The following is an 18,146-nucleotide window of genomic DNA, read 5'->3' as shown; positions in this document are numbered from 1 at the left end:
TTGCAATGAGTAAAGAGTTTCCATGACAACAGGTGAGTAAGAAAGTAGATTACCTTTACATGGAAAAAGGTACTGAACTTGCTTGATACCTAAACTAAACATGTACTATGTGTGTGGTACAACGCATGATATTCAAATCTTTATTTTCTAAAACTGCAGCAGAAATCTGTCATGTCATCTGTAATGAGTGGACATCATCATCATCATCATCATCATAGTTTTTGTAGTTGTCGCTGATTTGCCTGAGGGACAGGCAAGCATTAGTGCGTAATCTTTTGATTGATGTGAAATATTTTGAAAAAAGGAGTGTCATCACATCACCATGGCATGTAAATAAAATGCGAACAGGGGCTCTGGGTGGACCTGCACGGGGTGGGTGCAGTGCAGGACATGTAACCTGTTGAATATGAAGCGACAGCTCTTAGAAGATTTCACGGCACTAGGACCCAGACCGAGCTACCGTTCTTCTCTACAGTAGAAACTGTGTTCGCGACGTACAAGTGTCAGCCATCCTCACATGGGAAGGAGCACCATGCTAATAAAATAGGTTGTGAAAGGTACGTTGAAGTATTTTGTTACCATGTGCCATGAATATATGATTTTTTTTTTTAAAACGTCAACGCTGTTGTTGTGCTGAAATGAGAGGTATTGTAGATGTTTTATTCTCTCGATGCAGGATATGAAGATGATGGAACGACTCATTGGTAGAGAAACATGGGATAGGCAGCACACACCTGCAAACAAGATTTTAGTCGCAAGCAGTGTTATAAATGACAAATTATGGAATTCTAGGTGGTTACTTGTGCGATACATTGTTGCCATAATAGGTGAATCGTTTCTTTAGCACATTTTGCTACATTTCTCATCACTAACCCCACCGTAGACTGAGTCATACGGTTCCAACCCTGCCCAGTGCCCACTGATGGTAGCCTGTAGAAAACTGGCTGCATCTTATATCGACAACTGCATCTTGCGAAACAATTCATTGAAAAATATGTACTGCAAAACAATGCAACGGGAACCGCAGTACATTTGTTTTCAGTTTGGATGTTGGTTTGATATTTGGAGTTTGCTCGTCAATACCTCTTCGACGGAAGGTCCTATGATTATTAGGGTGATATATCTAGAATCGGATGACGATTTCTGCCTTCCGTTTTCAAAAAGTGACTTTACGTTGGTTTCAATGAGGGACTATTATGCGCTGGCGGCTAAGGGACCGTCTTAAAAGTGCAATCAGCCAAACCTGGTGTTTACAGAAAAACTAGATTTTTGTCTCACTTATCTAGATATCTTAAACCAACTTAGTTTTTTCCCACAACAATTACATTTGAAAATGTTAACTTGTTAATTTTTGTATGGATTTCATGTAAAAATATGAGCTCAAAAAAACAATGAGAATTCCCATTTTAAAGTTCCCTGATTATAAATGAATACTTAATGTCATAATTATATTTTTTAATGGCTTCCGATCCACATGTGCTAGAGCTCTACAGACGAGCGGTGTTCCCTGACCTCTATTATCAAAGCAAATTACCTTTTCAAAATGCCTCCCCTTTGATTTTCTACAAATATTTCTGCTATTACAGCTGTGGTTATGAATTAACATACAGATAAAATTGTTTCATACCTTCCAGCCCAAATGACTATACTATATCTAAAACCACTTGATGTTAGGTCACTGACCCCCGTCCTCCATAGTACTACACCCATTAGAATTGCAATTTTTCATTTAACTGAAAAGACATGAATATTTCCTGTGATCGGTCTAATTTTCAATAGCTCACTGTCCATATGAGCTATAAATCTACAGACAAGTGTGATGGGTTCCTTGAATTCTCTTATCATAGGTACACTTTTTGTTTTGATTCCCCTTGGTCCACTTGGAAATATTTCTCATATTACTGCTTTGGTTACTAATTAACGTACAGATCTACTTTTCTATAGCTTTATATCCAGATGGTTTTGAAATCTAACACTGAAAATACTTTCCAATATTGTACATATATTGGAAAGTATTAAACCAACATATATTGGAAACAGTCACCTCAAATATTTGGCACCCTTGATAAAGATGAGCAAAAAAGACAGTATAAAATAAATAATTCAAATACAACAAAAAAGATTTGTCAATTATATTTTGTACCCTATGTTGTGATTTTCACCCAAAAAAAATCTCACACTATTCAAACCCCACAATCGAATAAACAGCCTATGAAGCTCTCTTAGCCTATAGATCACATAATGCTGACAAAATAATCTGAACAAAAAACGACACACATATTCTGGAATTTCTGTGCATCCAATTGCTACTCAATATCCAAAAAACAGCACACGCTTTTTCTGCGAACCTGCACATCATCATCCTCTCTTTTGTGGCACCGATGTGAGGGTTTATGGCAGGGGAAACGGTGTTGCAGTAGTCTAGTGTGTGGGTTTATGGCAGGGGAAACGGTGTTGCAGTAGTCTAGTGTGAGGGGTTTATGGCAGGGGAAACGGTGTTGCAGTAGTCTAGTGTGAGGGTTTATGGCAGGGGAAACAGTGTGGCAGTAGTCTAGTGTGAGGGGTTATGGCAGTAGTCTAGTGTGAGGGGTTATGGCAGGGGAAACAGTGTTGCAGTAGTCTAGTGTGAGGGTTTATGGCAGGGGAAACGGTGTTGCAGTAGTCTAGTGTGAGGGTTTATGGCAGGGGAAACGGTGTTGCAGTAGTCTAGTGTGAGGGTTTATGGCAGGGGAAACGGTGTTGCAGTAGTCTAGTGTGAGGGTTTATGGCAGGGGGAAACGGTGTTGCAGTAGTCTAGTGTGAGGTTTATGGCAGGGGAAACGGTGTTGCAGTAGTCTAGTGTGAGGGTTTATGGCAGGGAAACGGTGGTGCAGTTGTCTAGTGTGTGGGTTTATGGCAGGGGAAACGGTGTTGCAGTAGTCTAGTGTGAGGGGTTTATGGCAGGGGAAACGGTGTTGCAGTAGTCTAGTGTGAGGGGTTATGGCAGTAGTCTAGTGTGAGGGTTTATGGCAGGGGAAACAGTGTTGCAGTAGTCTAGTGTGAGGGTTTATGGCAGGGGAAACAGTGTTGCAGTAGTCTAGTGTGGGGGGTTATGGCAGGGGAAACGGTGTTGCAGTAGTCTAGTGTGTGGGTTTATGGAAGGGGAAACGGTGTTGCAGTAGTCTAGTGTGTGGGTTTATGGCAGGGGAAACGGTGTTGCTGTAGTCTAGTGTGTGGGTTTATGGCAGGGGAAACGGTGTTGCAGTAGTCTAGTGTGTGGGTTTATGGCAGGGGAAACGGTGTTGCAGTAGTCTAGTGTGTGGGTTTATGGCAGGGGAAACGGTGTTGCAGTAGTCTAGTAGGTGGGTTTATGGCAGGGGAAACGGTGTTGCAGTAGTCTAGTGTGAGGGGTTATGGCAGGGGAAACGGTGTTGCAGTAGTCTAGTGTGAGGGGTTATGGCAGGGGAAACGGTGTTGCAGTAGTCTAGTGTGTGGGTTTATGGCAGGGGAAACGGTGTTGCAGTAGTCTAGTGTGTGGGTTTATGGCAGGGGAAACGGTGTTGCAGTAGTCTAGTGTGAGGGGTTATGGCAGGGGAAAACGGTGTTGCAGTAGTCTAGTGTGAGGGTTTATGGCAGGGGAAACGGTGTTGCAGTAGTCTAGTGTGAGGGGTTATGGCAGGGGAAACGGTGTTGCAGTAGTCTAGTGTGTGGGTTTATGGCAGGGGAAACGGTGTTGCAGTAGTCTAGTGTGTGGGTTTATGGCAGGGGAAACGGTGTTGCAGTAGTCTAGTGTGTGGGTTTATGGCAGGGGAAACAGTGTTGCAGTAGTCTAGTGTGAGGGGTTATGGCAGGGGAAACGGTGTTGCAGTAGTCTAGTGTGTGGGTTTATGGCAGGGGAAACGGTGTTGCAGTAGTCTAGTGTGAGGGGTTATGGCAGGGGAAACGGTGTTGCAGTAGTCTAGTGTGTGGGTTTATGGCAGGGGAAACGGTGTTGCAGTAGTCTAGTGTGTGGGTTTATGGCAGGGGAAACGGTGTTGCAGTAGTCTAGTGTGAGGGGTTATGGCAGGGGAAACGGTGTTGCAGTAGTCTAGTGTGTGGGGTTATGGCAGGGGAAACGGTGTTGCAGTAGTCTAGTGTGTGGGGTTATGGCAGGGGAAACGGTGTTGCAGTAGTCTAGTGTGTGGGTTTATGGCAGGGGAAACGGTGTTGCAGTAGTCTAGTGTGGGGGTTTATGGCAGGGGAAACGGTGTTGCAGTAGTCTAGTGTGGGGGTTTATGGCAGGGGAAACGGTGTTGCAGTAGTCTAGTGTGAGGGGTTATGGCAGGGGAAACGTGTTGCAGTAGTCTAGTGTGTGGGTTTATGGCAGGGGAAACGGTGTTGCAGTAGTCTAGTGTGGGGGTTTATGGCAGGGGAAACGGTGTTGCAGTAGTCTAGTGTGAGGGGTTATGGCAGGGGAAACGGTGTTGCAGTAGTCTAGTGTGTGGGGTTATGGCAGGGGAAACGGTGTTGCAGTAGTCTAGTGTGTGGGTTTATGGCAGGGGAAACGGTGTTGCAGTAGTCTAGTGTGAGGGGTTATGGCAGGGGAAACGGTGTTGCAGTAGTCTAGTGTGTGGGGGTTATGGCAGGAAAACGGTGTGTGGGTTTATGGCAGGGAAACGGTGTTGCAGTAGTCTAGTGTGAGGGGTTATGGCAGAACGGTGTTGCAGTAGTCTAGTGTGAGGGGTTATGGCAGGGGAAACGGTGTTGCAGTAGTCTAGTGTGTGGGTTTATGGCAGGGGAAACGGTGTTGCAGTAGTCTAGTGTGTGGGTTTATGGCAGGGAAAACGGTGTTGCAGTAGTCTAGTGTGTGGGTTTATGGCAGGGAAACGGTGTTGCAGTAGTCTAGTGTGTGGGGGTTATGGCAGGGGAAAGCAGTGTTGCAGTAGTCTAGTGTGTGGGTTTATGGCAGGGGAAACGGTGTTGCAGTAGTCTAGTGTGTGGGTTTATGGCAGGGGAAACGGTGTTGCAGTAGTCTAGTGTGTGGGGTTATGGCAGGGAAACGGTGTTGCAGTAGTCTAGTGTGTGGGTTTATGGCAGGGAAACGGTGTTGCAGTAGTCTAGTGTGAGGGGTTATGGCAGGGAAACGGTGTTGCAGTAGTCTAGTGTGTGGGTTTATGGCAGGGGGAAACGGGTGTTGCAGTAGTCTAGTGTGAGGGGTTATGGCAGGGGAAACGGTGTTGCAGTAGTCTAGTGTGTGGGGTTATGGCAGGGGAAACGGTGTGTGGGTTTATGGCAGGGGAAACGGTGTTGCAGTAGTCTAGTGTGTGGGTTTATGGCAGGGGAAACGGTGTTGCAGTAGTCTAGTGTGTGGGGTTATGGCAGGGGAAACGGTGTGTGGGTTTATGGCAGGGGAAACGGTGTGTGGGTTTATGGCAGGGGAAACGGTGTGTGGGTTTATGGCAGGGAAACGGTGTTGCAGTAGTCTAGTGTGTGGGTTTATGGCAGGGGAAACGGTGTTGCAGTAGTCTAGTGTGAGGGGTTATGGCAGGGAAACGGTGTTGCAGTAGTCTAGTGTGTGGGTTTATGGCAGGGGAAACGGTGTTGCAGTAGTCTAGTGTGAGGGGTTATGGCAGGGGAAACGGTGTTGCAGTAGTCTAGTGTGTGGGTTTATGGCAGGGGAAACGGTGTTGCAGTAGTCTAGTGTGTGGGTTTATGGCAGGGGAAACGGTGTTGCAGTAGTCTAGTGTGGGGGTTTTATGGCAGGGGAAAGCGGTGTTGCAGTAGTCTAGTGTGGGGGGTTTATGGCAGGGGAAACGGTGTTGCAGTAGTCTAGTGTGTGGGTTTATGGCAGGGGAAACGGTGTTGCAGTAGTCTAGTGTGTGGGTTTATGGCAGGGAAACGGTGTTGCAGTAGTCTAGTGTGGGGGTTTATGGCAGGGGAAACGGTGTTGCAGTAGTCTAGTGTGTGGGTTTATGGCAGGGGAAACGGTGTTGCAGTAGTCTAGTGTGGGGGTTCATGGCAGGGGAAACGGTGTTGCAGTAGTCTAGTGTGAGGGGTTATGGCAGGGGAAAACGGTGTTGCAGTAGTCTAGTGTGTGGGGTTATGGCAGGGGAAACGGTGTTGCAGTAGTCTAGTGTGTGGGTTTATGGCAGGGGAAACGGTGTTGCAGTAGTCTAGTGTGAGGGGTTATGGCAGGGGAAACGGTGTTGCAGTAGTCTAGTGTGTGTGGGTTATGGCAGGGGAAACGGTGTGGGTTTATGGCAGGGGAAACGGTGTTGCAGTAGTCTAGTGTGAGGGGTTATGGCAGGGGAAACGGTGTTGCAGTAGTCTAGTGTGTGGGTTTATGGCAGGGGAAACGGTGTTGCAGTAGTCTAGTGTGTGGGTTTATGGCAGGGGAAACGGTGTTGCAGTAGTCTAGTGTGTGGGTTTATGGCAGGGGAAACGGTGTTGCAGTAGTCTAGTGTGAGGGTTTATGGCAGGGAAATGGTGTTGCAGTAGTCTAGTGTGTGGGGTTATGGCAGGGGAAACGGTGTTGCAGTAGTCTAGTGTGTGGGTTTATGGCAGGGGAAACGGTGTTGCAGTAGTCTAGTGTGTGGGTTTATGGCAGGGGAAACGGTGTTGCAGTAGTCTAGTGTGTGGGTTTATGGCAGGGAAAACGGTGTTGCAGTAGTCTAGTGTGAGGGGTTATGGCAGGGGAAACGATGTTGCAGTAGTCTAGTGTGTGGGTTTATGGCAGGGGAAACGGTGTTGCAGTAGTCTAGTGTGAGGGGTTATGGCAGGGGAAAACGGTGTTGCAGTAGTCTAGTGTGTGGGTTTATGGCAGGGAAACGGTGTTGCAGTAGTCTAGTGTGAGGGGTTATGGCAGGGGAAACGGTGTTGCAGTAGTCTAGTGTGTGGGGTTATGGCAGGGAAACGGTGTGGGTTTATGGCAGGGGAAGCGTGTGGGTTTATGGCAGAACTGTGTGGGTTTATGGCAGGGAAACGGTGTTGCAGTAGTCTAGTGTGTGGGTTTATGGCAGGGGAAACGGTGTTGCAGTAGTCTAGTGTGAGGGGTTATGGCAGGGAAACGGTGTTGCAGTAGTCTAGTGTGTGGGTTTATGGCAGGGGAAACGGTGTTGCAGTAGTCTAGTGTGAGGGGTTATGGCAGGGGAAACGGTGTTGCAGTAGTCTAGTGTGTGGGTTTATGGCAGGGGAAACGGTGTTGCAGTAGTCTAGTGTATGGGTTTATGGCAGGGGAAACGGTGTTGCAGTAGTCTAGTGTGGGGGGTTTATGGCAGGGGAAACGGTGTTGCAGTAGTCTAGTGTGGGGGTTTATGGCAGGGGAAAGCGGTGTTGCAGTAGTCTAGTGTGTGGGTTTATGGCAGGGGAAACGGTGTTGCAGTAGTCTAGTGTGTGGGTTTATGGCAGGGGAAACGGTGTTGCAGTAGTCTAGTGTGTGGGTTTATGGCAGGGGAAACAGTGTTGCAGTAGTCTAGTGTGAGGGGTTATGGCAGGGGAAACGGTGTTGCAGTAGTCTAGTGTGTGGGTTTATGGCAGGGAAACGGTGTTGCAGTAGTCTAGTGTGAGGGGTTATGGCAGGGAAACGGTGTTGCAGTAGTCTAGTGTGTGGGTTTATGGCAGGGGAAACGGTGTTGCAGTAGTCTAGTGTGTGGGTTTATGGCAGGGGAAACGGTGTTGCAGTAGTCTAGTGTGAGGGGTTATGGCAGGGGAAACGGTGTTGCAGTAGTCTAGTGTGAGGGGTTATGGCAGGGGAAACGGTGTTGCAGTAGTCTAGTGTGTGGGGTTTATGGCAGGGAAAACGGTGTTGCAGTAGTCTAGTGTGTGGGTTTATGGCAGGGGAAACGGTGTTGCAGTAGTCTAGTGTGTGGGGTTATGGCAGGGGAAACGTGTTGCAGTAGTCTAGTGTGTGGGGTTATGGCAGGGGAAACGGTGTTGCAGTAGTCTAGTGTGTGGGTTTATGGCAGGGGAAACGGTGTTGCAGTAGTCTAGTGTGGGGGTTTATGGCAGGGGAAACGGTGTTGCAGTAGTCTAGTGTGGGGGGTTTATGGCAGGGGAAACGGTGTTGCAGTAGTCTAGTGTGTGGGTTTATGGCAGGGAAACGGTGTTGCAGTAGTCTAGTGTGGGGGTTCATGGCAGGGGAAACGGTGTTGCAGTAGTCTAGTGTGAGGGGGTTATGGCAGGGGAAACGGTGTTGCAGTAGTCTAGTGTGTGGGGGTTATGGCAGGGGGAAACGGTGTTGCAGTAGTCTAGTGTGTGGGTTTATGGCAGGGGAAACGGTGTTGCAGTAGTCTAGTGTGAGGGGTTATGGCAGGGGAAAACGGTGTTGCAGTAGTCTAGTGTGTGGGGTTATGGCAGGGGAAAAGGTGTGTGGGTTTATGGCAGGGGAAACGGTGTTGCAGTAGTCTAGTGTGAGGGGTTATGGCAGGGGAAACGGTGTTGCAGTAGTCAGTGTGTGGGTTTATGGCAGGGGAAAACGGTGTTGCAGTAGTCTAGTGTGTGGGTTTATGGCAGGGGAAACGGTGTTGCAGTAGTCTAGTGTGTGGGTTTATGGCAGGGGAAACGGTGTTGCAGTAGTCTAGTGTGTGGGTTTATGGCAGGGGAAACGGTGTTGCAGTAGTCTAGTGTGTGGGGTTATGGCAGGGGAAACGGTGTTGCAGTAGTCTAGTGTGTGGGTTTATGGCAGGGGAAACGGTGTTGCAGTAGTCTAGTGTGTGGGTTTATGGCAGGGGAAACGGTGTTGCAGTAGTCTAGTGTGTGGGTTTATGGCAGGGGAAAAGCGGTGTTGCAGTAGTCTAGTGTGAGGGGGTTATGGCAGGGAAACGATGTTGCAGTAGTCTAGTGTGTGGGGTTTATGGCAGGGGAAACGGTGTTGCAGTAGTCTAGTGTGAGGGGTTATGGCAGGGGAAACGGTGTTGCAGTAGTCTAGTGTGTGGGTTTTATGGCAGGGGAAACGGTGTTGCAGTAGTCTAGTGTGAGGGGTTATGGCAGGGGAAACGGTGTTGCAGTAGTCTAGTGTGTGGGGTTATGGCAGGGGAAACGGTGTGGGTTTATGGCAGGGGAAACGGTGTGTGGGTTTATGGCAGGGGAAACGCGTGTGTGGGTTTATGGCAGGGAAACGGTGTTGCAGTAGTCTAGTGTGTGGGTTTATGGCAGGGGGAAACAGTGTTGCAGTAGTCTAGTGTGAGGGGTTATGGCAGGGGAAACGGTGTTGCAGTAGTCTAGTGTGTGGGTTTATGGCAGGGGAAACGGTGTTGCAGTAGTCTAGTGTGAGGGGTTTATGGCAGGGAAACGGTGTTGCAGTAGTCTAGTGTGTGGGTTTATGGCAGGGAAACGGTGTTGCAGTAGTCTAGTGTATGGGTTTATGGCAGGGGAAACGGTGTTGCAGTAGTCTAGTGTGGGGGTTTATGGCAGGGGAAACGGTGTTGCAGTAGTCTAGTGTGGGGGTTTATGGCAGGGAAACGGTGTTGCAGTAGTCTAGTGTGTGGGTTTATGGCAGGGGGAAACGGTGTTGCAGTAGTCTAGTGTGTGGGTTTATGGCAGAAACGGTGTTGCAGTAGTCTAGTGTGTGGGTTTATGGCAGGGGAAACAGTGTTGCAGTAGTCTAGTGTGAGGGGTTATGGCAGGGGAAACGGTGTTGCAGTAGTCTAGTGTGTGGGTTTATGGCAGGGGAAACGGTGTTGCAGTAGTCTAGTGTGAGGGGTTATGGCAGGGGAAACGGTGTTGCAGTAGTTTAGTGTGTGGGTTTATGGCAGGGGGAAACGGTGTTGCAGTAGTCTAGTGTGTGGGTTTATGGCAGGGGAAACGGTGTTGCAGTAGTCTAGTGTGAGGGTTTATGGCAGGGGAAACGGTGTTGCAGTAGTCTAGTGTGAGGGGTTATGGCAGGGGAAACGGTGTTGCAGTAGTCTAGTGTGTGGGTTTATGGCAGGGGAAACGGTGTTGCAGTAGTCTAGTGTGTGGGTTTATGGCAGGGAAACGGTGTTGCAGTAGTCTAGTGTGTGGGGGTATGGCAGGGGAAACGGTGTTGCAGTAGTCTAGTGTGTGGGGTTATGGCAGGGGAAACGGTGTTGCAGTAGTCTAGTGTGTGGGTTTATGGCAGGGGAAACGGTGTTGCAGTAGTCTAGTGTGGGGGTTTATGGCAGGGAAACGGTGTTGCAGTAGTCTAGTGTGGGGGGTTTTATGGCAGGGGAAACGGTGTTGCAGTAGTCTAGTGTGAGGGGTTATGGCAGGGAAACGGTGTTGCAGTAGTCTAATGTGTGGGTTTATGGCAGGGGAAACGGTGTTGCAGTAGTCTAGTGTGGGGGTTTATGGCAGGGGAAACGGTGTTGCAGTAGTCTAGTGTGAGGGGGTTATGGCAGGGAAACGGTGTTGCAGTAGTCTAGTGTGTGGGGTTATGGCAGGGGAAACGGTGTTGCAGTAGTCTAGTGTGTGGGTTTATGGCAGGGGAAAACGGTGTTGCAGTAGTCTAGTGTGAGGGGGTTATGGCAGGGGAAACGGTGTTGCAGTAGTCTAGTGTGTGGGGTTATGGCAGGGGAAACGGTGTGTGGGTTTATGGCAGGGGAAACGGTGTTGCAGTAGTCTAGTGTGAGGGGTTATGGCAGGGGAAACGGTGTTGCAGTAGTCTAGTGTGAGGGGTTATGGCAGGGGAAACGGTGTTGCAGTAGTCTAGTGTGTGGGTTTATGGCAGGGGAAACGGTGTTGCAGTAGTCTAGTGTGTGGGTTTATGGCAGGGAAACGGTGTTGCAGTAGTCTAGTGTGGGGGTTTATGGCAGGGGAAACGGTGTTGCAGTAGTCTAGTGTGTGGGGTTTATGGCAGGGGAAACGGTGTTGCAGTAGTCTAGTGTGTGGGGTTATGGCAGGGGAAACGGTGTTGCAGTAGTCTAGTGTGGGGGTTTATGGCAGGGAAAGCGGTGTTGCAGTAGTCTAGTGTGGGGGGTTTATGGCAGGGAAACGGTGTTGCAGTAGTCTAGTGTGAGGGGTTATGGCAGGGGAAACGGTGTTGCAGTAGTCTAGTGTGTGGGTTTATGGCAGGGGAAACGGTGTTGCAGTAGTCTAGTGTGGGGGGTTTATGGCAGGGGAAACGGTGTTGCAGTAGTCTTGTGTGAGGGGTTATGGCAGGGGAAACGGTGTTGCAGTAGTCTAGTGTGTGGGGTTATGGCAGGGGAAACGGTGTTGCAGTAGTCTAGTGTGTGGGTTTATGGCAGGGGAAACGGTGTTGCAGTAGTCTAGTGTGAGGGTTATGGCAGGGGAAACGGTGTTGCAGTAGTCTAGTGTGTGGGGTTATGGCAGGGGAAACGGTGTGTGGGTTTATGGCAGGGGAAACGGTGTTGCAGTAGTCTAGTGTGTGGGTTTATGGCAGGGGAAACGGTGTTGCAGTAGTCTAGTGTGTGGGTTTATGGCAGGGGAAACGGTGTTGCAGTAGTCTAGTGTGTGGGTTTATGGCAGGGAAACGGTGTTGCAGTAGTCTAGTGTGTGGGGTTATGGCAGGGGAAAACGGTGTTGCAGTAGTCTAGTGTGTGGGTTTATGGCAGGGGAAACGGTGTTGCAGTAGTCTAGTGTGTGGGTTTATGGCAGGGGAAACGGTGTTGCAGTAGTCTAGTGTGTGGGGTTATGGCAGGGGAAACGGTGTTGCAGTAGTCTAGTGTGTGGGTTTATGGCAGGGGAAACGGTGTTGCAGTAGTCTAGTGTGAGGGGTTATGGCAGGGGAAACGGTGTTGCAGTAGTCTAGTGTGTGGGTTTATGGCAGGGGAAACGGTGTTGCAGTAGTCTAGTGTGAGGGGTTATGGCAGGGGAAACGGTGTTGCAGTAGTCTAGTGTGTGAGGTTATGGCAGGGGAAACGGTGTGTGGGTTTATGGCAGGGGAAACGGTGTTGCAGTAGTCTAGTGTGTGGGTTTATGGCAGGGAAAGTGTTGCAGTAGTCTAGTGTGTGGGGTTATGGCAGGGGAAACGGTGTGTGGGTTTATGGCAGGGGAAACGGTGTGTGGGTTTATGGCAGGGGAAACGGTGTGTGGGTTTATGGCAGGGAAACGGTGTTGCAGTAGTCTAGTGTGTGGGTTTATGGCAGGGGAAACGGTGTTGCAGTAGTCTAGTGTGAGGGGTTATGGCAGGGGAAACGGTGTTGCAGTAGTCTAGTGTGTGGGTTTATGGCAGGGGAAACGGTGTTGCAGTAGTCTAGTGTGAGGGGTTATGGCAGGGGAAACGGTGTTGCAGTAGTCTAGTGTGTGGGGTTATGGCAGGGGAAACGGTGTGTGGGGGTTTATGGCAGGGGAAACGGTGTTGCAGTAGTCTAGTGTGTGGGGTTATGGCAGGGGAAACGGTGTGTGGGTTTATGGCAGGGGAAACGGTGTTGCAGTAGTCTAGTGTGTGGGTTTATGGCAGGGGAAACGGTGTTGCAGTAGTCTAGTGTGTGGGGTTATGGCAGGGGAAACGGTGTGTGGGTTTATGGCAGGGAAACGGTGTGTGGGTTTTATGGCAGGAAACGGTGTGTGGGTTTATGGCAGGGGAAACGGTGTGTGGGTTTATGGCAGGGGAAACGGTGTGTGGGTTTATGGCAGGGGAAACGGTGTGTGGGTTTATGGCAGGGGAAACGGTGTGTCGGTTTATGGCAGGGGAAACGGTGTGTGGGTTTATGGCAGGGGACACGGTGTGTGGTGTCGGGAATAATGCGAACCTGAGGAGCTTTGTGTTCACAATGTCCTAAAAAATAAATAACCGGAATGCGGAATTCAAGCAAACCGAACTCGGACCACCTTTCGAGATGGTCTCAGTTCGGTTCGTTTCAGGGACTCTTGAGGGGTCTGAGTTCAATTTGTAGTGTTCACACTGCATAGAAAATTAAGCTAATTGCACTAAGTTCACAAAAACTGTCAAAGGGACCAAGTATGAAAACACCTTTAGACCATTCCTCCATACGGAATCTTTCTACCCTTTTCAATTAAAAGGTTTTCAATGAGTTTCAAGTCTGGAGTAAATGTACCATATATTTGTTGAATTTGATGTGTGCTTGCGGTTATTGTCTTGCTGTAAGATCCACTTCCGGCCAAGTTTCAGCCAGGCAATCAGAGTAGATAATAAACAGAGTAGCAGCAGCGTGGGTGTGGCGTCAATATGCGTGTGTGTGTTTTGTGTGTGAGCGTAATAGTGTATGTGTGTGTGTGTGTGTGTGTGTGTGTGTGTTGGAGTGTCAGTGTAGTATGTGGGAGTGTGTGGGTAGAGTCCAGTGAGTGTGCATAGAGTCAGTGCAAAAATAAGAAGGGGTCAATGCAAATAGTCAGGGTAGCCATTTGATTAACTGTTCAGCAGTCTTAAGGCTTGGGGGTAGAAGCTGTTCAGGAGCCTTCTGGTCCCAGACCTGGTGCTCTGGTACCACTTGCCGTGTGGTAGCAGAGAGAACAGTATGACTTAGGTGTCTGGAGTCTCTGACACCGCCTGGTATACACTACCGGTTAAAAGTTTTAGAACACCTCCTCATTCAAGGGTTTTTCTTTAATTTTACTATTCTCTACATTGTAGAATAATAGTGAAGACATCAAAACTATGAAATAACACATATGGAATCATGTAGTAACCAAAAAAGTGTTAAACAAATCAAAATATATTTTATATTTGAATTCTTCAAATAGCCACCCTTTGCTTTGATGACAGCTTTGCACACTCTTGGCATTCTCTCAACCCAAATAAATGCTTCACAGAGTTCAAGTAACAGACACATCTCAACATCAACTGTTCAGAGGAGACTGTGTGAATCAGGCCTTCATGGTCAAATTGCTGCAAAGAAACCACTATTGTACTCCTGAGTGGCGCAGTGGTCTAAGGCACTGCATCGCAGTGCTAACTGTGCCACTAGAGATCCTGGTTCGAATCCAGGCTCTGTCGCGACCGGGAGATTCATGGGCGGCGCACAATTGGCCCAGCGTCGTCCAGGGTAGGGGAGGGAATGGCCGGCAGGGATGTAGCTCAGTTGATAGAGCATGGTGTTTGCAATGACAGGGTTGTGGGTTCGATTCCCACGGGGGGCCAGTATAAAAAAAATATGTATTGACTAACTGTAAGTTGCTCTGGATAAGAGCGTCTGCTAAATGACTAAAATGTAAATGTAAAATATTAAAGGACACCAAAAAGAAGAAGAGACTTGCTTGGGCCAAGAAACACGAGCAATGGACATTAGACCGGTGGAAATCTGTCCTTTGGTCTGGAGTCCAAATTTGAGATTTTTGGTGTCAACCGCTGATGCGGTGTGGATGAACGGATGATCTCCGCATGTGTATTTCCCACCGTAAAGCATGGAGGAGGAGGTGTTATGGTGTGGGGGTGCTTTGCTGGTGACACTGTCTGTGATTCATTTAGAATTCAAGTCATACTTAACCAGCATGGCTACCACAGCATTCTGCAGCAATACGCCATCCCATCTGTTTTGGGCTTAGTGGGACTATCATTTCTTTTTCAACAGGACAATGACCCAACACACCTCCAGGCTGTGTAAGGGCTATTTTACCAAGAAGGAGAGTGATGGAGTGCTGCATCAGATGACCTGGCCTCCACAATCCCCAGACCTCAACCAAATTGAGATGGTTTGGGATGAGTTGGACAGCAGAGTGAAGGAAAAGCAGCCAATAAGTGCTCAGCATATGTGGGAACTCCTTCAAGACTGTTGGAAAAGCATTCCAGGTGAAGCTGTTTGAGAGAATGCCAAGAGTGTGCAAAGCTGTCATCAAGGCAAAGGGTGGCTATTTGAAGAATCTCAAATATAAAATATATTTTGATTTATTTAACACTTTTTTGGTTACTACATGATTCCATATGTGTTATTTCATAGTTTTGATGTCTTCACTATTATTCTACATTGTAGAAAATAGTCAAAATAAAGAAAAACCCTTGAATGAGTGGGTGTTCTAAAAACTTTTGACCGATAGTGTATATTGGTCCCCCTAATACAGGACTAGTGAAGGCCCAGTGCACTACTTTTGTGAAAAACGTTAAACTAAATGTATTTGAGTGTTTACCAGCATTTGTAACTTGAGTCTGATAATTATCTGTACAAAACAGTTAATCTGATAATATTTGTGGAATATAAAAAAATTATTTGATTGATATAGCCTATGTTTTTTTTATTCTTGAAATACTTTGCAAATGCAACTTATTTCTGTGTGGAAACTGAAACGGTTTATTCATTCCTTTTCAGTTTTAGTAGACGCTCTTATCCAGTAGAGGGCGCATACATTCTCATACTGGTCGCCCGTGGGATTCGAACCCACAACCCTAGCGTTGCAAGTGCCACGCTCTACTAACTCAGCTACATCATCACAGACCACTTGATAGCTCATTGTACTCAATTACTCTATTGTTGCATTGTTTTTCTTCATGGTGATGGAAAGTCTACAGGTACAAACCTAGATGACCAGCCTATGTACAATACAGTGATGTACATTTACATAAAGTGGTTTGTAAGGATGGTAAATGAATACTGCACAAAAAGTAAAATATTTAATTTGATATGGATGTTTTGAGTCTTTGCCCATAACTTTGCACCTTTTGATGTAAATGTTTGGGGACAGGGTTTTATTCTTTCTGGATTCCATTAGAATGACAATTGCAGAGAAAGGGACAGGGCGACAACTCTTACAGAAAGGGACAGGGCAACAACTCTTACAGAAAGGGACAGGGCAACAACTCTTACAGAAAGGAACAGGGCAACAACTCTTACAGAAAGGGACAGGGCGACAACTCTTACAGAAAGGGACAGGGCAACAACTCTTACAGAAAGGGACAGGGTAACAACTCTTACAGAAAGAGACAGGGCAACAACTCTTACAGAAAGGAACAGGGCAACAACTCTTACAGAAAGGGACAGGGCAACAACTCTTACAGAAAGGGACAGGGCAACAACTCTTACAGAAAGGGGCAGGGCAACAACTCTTCCAGAAAGGGACAGGGCAACAACTCTTCCAGAAAGGGACAGGTCAACAACTCTTACAGAAAGGGGCAGGGCAACAACTCTTACAGAAAGGGACAGGGCAACAACTCTTACAGAAAGGGACAGGGCAACGACTCTTACAGAAAGGGACAGGGCAACGACTCTTACAGAAAGGGACAGGTCAACGACTCTTACAGAAAGGGACAGGTCAACGACTCTTACAGAAAGGGACAGGGCAACGACTCTTACAGAAAGGGACAGGGCAACAACTCTTACAGAAAGGGACAGGTCAACAACTCTTACAGAAAGGGACAGGGCAACAACTCTTACAGAAAGGGACAGGGCAACAACTCTTACAGAAAGGGACAGGGCAACAACTCTTACAGAACAACTCTTACAGAAAGGGACAGGGCAACAACTCTTACAGAAAGGGACAGGGCAACAACTCTTACAGAAAGGGACAGGGCAACAACTCTTACAGAAAGGGACAGGGCAACAACTCTTACAGAAAGGGACAGGGCAACAACTCTTACAGAAAGGGACAGGGCAACAACTCTTACAGAAAGGGACAGGTCAACAACTCTTACAATTCCAACTATTGAATCTTGCAAGATACTGATCTTTAATTATACAACTACCTTTTTTTTGCCAAAGCAGAGATGCTGAAAAAAAATGCAGTCTGCTCTAGACCTCTACATCGGTCAGCTAATACTAGTAAAGGCCCAGTGCACTACTTTTGTGAAAGGTGATTTATTTCAAAAACTAATTTTTTATTAATAATTATTTTTATTTTCCGATTTTTCAGGGGATGCTGCAGCATCCTCAAGCACCCGTACTTTCCGCGGCTATGCATTTCAAAGTTATATTCTTAAATTCTTAAAATAATCAATGGGTACATATCATTAATTTATTATTCAAAACATTGATGCAGCAACTGCAGTTTGCCCCTTTTTTAAGTCAGAACATTTGAATATCATGGGAGGCAAAACGGATGTCAACAGTAGGCAACACTCAACAAACCCTTTGCAGTTGTTTTGAGTGGTGTCCAATCTTTAATTCATTTATGACGGAAAAATAACAGCTTTTCCAAATTAGCCTCAGGTTCTGACTAATAGTAATTTGGTGTGTGCTTTATTTGTGTGTATTAATACGCATGTGTAAATTGGAAAAAAAAAAAAAAATTGTTGCATATCCCAACTCTCTCTGAGACACTGTCGGAGAGTGGGGTCACGGCCAGATGGATAACAATATTATTTAGACTCTCATTGCTTTTGGCAATTAGTTAGTCATCTCACTCCTGTCCGATGATGAGCTATATCTCTATATCTCTCTAACACATCCACTGTTTTATATCTCTCTTAACACATCTACTGTTGACGCAACAATGGGTTGTGATTTACAAAGCATTCATAGATCACAGACAGGCCTGTGGTTGTAGTGTTCTGGTGAGTTGTTGTAATAAATGTATGTTGACACTAACATCACTGCTGTACGGTTAGGGTTGTGTCTCCTGTTCCCACTCAGCTCAGTGTCAGTGATCAGTAATTGGTGCAGGTGTTCCTGCTGGGTTGGAGCAGGGGGAGAGAGAGAGGTCGGGATGGGGGGGTCGGAGGTCAGGAGAGAGGCAGCTGCTGAGGAAGTGTTCTCTGTGGATCTTCTCAGTGGAGGCCTGTCTCTGTTAACCTGGCAGGCTGCAGGGGGTCTCTAATACCTTATTCACACAACTGTACAGCACCACGTACTGGGCTGGCCTGGTTACGTATCCACCTGTCTATTAACCTGGCAGGCTGGGGGGGCCACCTGGTACCGGGCAACGCAGGAGTGGATCTTTCTTTCCCTCAGGCGTTTCTCCCTGCAGCCATCCACCTGTATGCCTAAACTGTCTACAGAACAACAGCTACATCAGGTGTCTGTCTTAACGTGGTTCATGCATAGATAATGTTACCTGACACCCAGTGTCTGGCTATAGAACAACAGCTACATCAGGTGTCTGTCTTAACGTGGTTCATGCATAGATAATGTTACCTGACACCCAGTGTTGTGATTTGTTGCTATCCATTACATATTATATTTAACAAAAAGTAATCTTGTTACGTTACACTATTACTTTGAAAGTAATATATTACAGATTACTCGTTGCATTCGTTTTTTTGGAACCCCTGTAGGCCTACCTAGGCTATCAGCATGGAGCTCCTCTATCGGCCTACCTGGGTTATCAGATGTCCATTCAGAACACTGGTGCGTTTTCCCCTGAGTTTGGTTAGTTTGGTTAGTTTG

The 18,146-nt window shown here is 47.3% G+C and overlaps 1 protein-coding gene across 1 annotated transcript in view; it reads left to right on the top strand.

Moving 5' to 3' along the window:
• The first annotated feature begins 455 nt into the window (after positions 1-455).
• The window catches only part of LOC121581837 (ras-related protein Rab-27B), a 101,497-nt gene continuing 83,806 nt past the window's right edge, over positions 456-18,146 (top strand). The window contains exon 1 of the mRNA XM_041897200.2: positions 456-557. The gene's annotated coding sequence lies outside the window, so the exon portion shown is untranslated. The remainder of the gene's footprint in view (positions 558-18,146) is intronic.

This window comes from Coregonus clupeaformis, unplaced genomic scaffold (genome assembly GCF_020615455.1).
Source record: "Coregonus clupeaformis isolate EN_2021a unplaced genomic scaffold, ASM2061545v1 scaf0166, whole genome shotgun sequence".
Lineage (NCBI taxonomy): Eukaryota > Metazoa > Chordata > Actinopteri > Salmoniformes > Salmonidae > Coregonus > Coregonus clupeaformis.
This window is presented reverse-complemented; position numbering and strand designations above follow the sequence as displayed.